This window comes from Cynara cardunculus, unplaced genomic scaffold, assembly GCF_001531365.2.
Source record: "Cynara cardunculus var. scolymus isolate 2C unplaced genomic scaffold, CcrdV1 Un_Scaffold_4520, whole genome shotgun sequence".
NCBI lineage: Eukaryota > Viridiplantae > Streptophyta > Magnoliopsida > Asterales > Asteraceae > Cynara > Cynara cardunculus.
The window spans coordinates 5,292-7,382 of NW_020201935.1; positions in this window are offsets into that span (position 1 = coordinate 5,292).

Here is a 2,091-nt window from a genome sequence, read left to right on the forward strand (position 1 = left end):
CCCTCGAGGCATCTTCTGTTCATCCTCCCAGCTCTTTAGTGATTTCTCCCATCACTGTCGTATCAGTGGTACCTTCACCAATCACTTTAGTCACCCAAATCACTGAAAGTGTAAATATCAGCGCCGCCACCGCTGAACACCCACGTCTCTTCTCGACCATTTACTCTTCTCCTCCTTCCTTGGTCTTTACACATGTCGATGATGTATCAGCGACTGTCCTTCCTAATACTGAGACGTGTACCACTGGACCTGAGGTTGCTCCTCTCGATGCTCCTCAGCATACGGATGTCCATCATCTCAAGGACATCTTTGCTCACGCCAGTGACAATCCTTTAGATGTCACTGCTGGCCCCTCAGGTATTCCATCTTCCTACCCTTTCTTTTCTTCTACCCTTTGAGCCCTCAGCTCACACTTCTTCTTTTGCAGGTCCTTCTTTGATGCATCAGTCTGATGCTCAGGAAGTGGAAGAGGAAGAAAGAGAGAAAGACGATGAAGGAGATGAAGAGATTGATGATGATTATGATATGGCATCTAACGTCAAACTTCTCCTTCCAGCCGTTGATACCGTCATCTGCAGGATCAAAGAAGTTCACCAAGAGATGCCCCGTCAAGGTGATCTTGATGCGAACTTCCTTGCCCTCCAGGCGGATGTTCAAGAAGTTCAGAGTCATATCCTGATTCTCCAAGAAGCTGTTCAAGCCAACAACAATGCCATTGTTGTTCTTCACAGTAGGGCTGACGATGCTCAGGCTATAGCTGATCAGCAGACTGTTCTTCTTCAACAGATCCTAGATGTTGTTCGTCAACCAGCTCCAGTGATCGCACCCTCTTTCTCTGCCAATGATCGCACCCAGCTCCATGAGACACGTGAGGCAACGACAACTCTAGCCAATGCTTTGCAAAGGCTGGAGGATTCAATGGTTCTCCAGCGTCAGCGCTTGGACGAACTCTCTGGCAAATTCTCTCAAGTCTTAGCCAGAGAGGAGGAGATGAGGTCCAACGCTGGTGAATCATCTGATGCTGCTCCTACAGCTTCTCAGGCCGTTAATCCAGTATCAGCTTCAATTACAGTTGAAGCTGAGGCTCTCAGAGCTAAAGCAGTTGCTGCTCCTGTAATCCTTACCACCGAAGCTGCTCTAGTTGAGGATGTCGATGCCATCCCTAGGGATGATGCCCATACCATCATTGCTGCTGCTGCTGATGATGATGATGATGAAGATGAAGATGATGATGATGATGAAGACGATGATGAACCTACCATTCCAGACACCGGAGATGATCTAGATGGCAACGATGACGATGATGATGAAGATGACTTTACCATCAAGTTCTAGAAACCATCAACCGTCACCAAAGGTGTTACTCTTGGGGATTCCGCATCCCAGGGAGAGCAAAGGCAAGGTGAATCGACTCCATCAGGGAACCAAGACCCTAAGTCGAAAGGCAAGGCGGTCGCTGAAGAAGGAAAGTTGAGGATATTATGCAATATCCCTCAACAACCTTTGTTTGAAGACTCTACCTCTCAGGTAGTGATCACTTCAACCTATCAACTTCGTATTCCATCAACAACCTACGGTCGACTGGAGCGGGTACCTGATCAACCCACTTCTTGTGCTCCTACCGACCAGCAGATGTCTCAGCTGAAGGAGTCACTCGACCAGACTAGAGTAAAAATCCCTCTTCGTACCTCTAGTGGTGGTGAGTTTGACTTCTTATCTTAAGCTGAAACACTCGAGGCATTAAGGGATGAAGAAGAGCTAGAACTTCAAAAGAAACAGACTGAAGACAGCTTGAAGCTGGCCAAGTCACTAGTTGAAAAAGTCCGTCCCAAGAAAAAGTCCAAGAAAACGGTGAATGTTGTCCAAGTCCAGGCTAAACTTCTTTCGATTGCAGAAGCTGAACGCAAGAAGAACCTTAAGCTGATGGACAAGGATAAGCAATGGAGAGAAGCAAACTGAAAAAGAGACTCAGTCTCCACTCGATTATCAGCGTCAGCATCAGCGGATGTTCTAAAGACGGTGGAACGTTGGTTTCAATGCTCATAACTAGGGACAATCTTGATGTCGTTACCGAGTACCCTTCCTACCTTG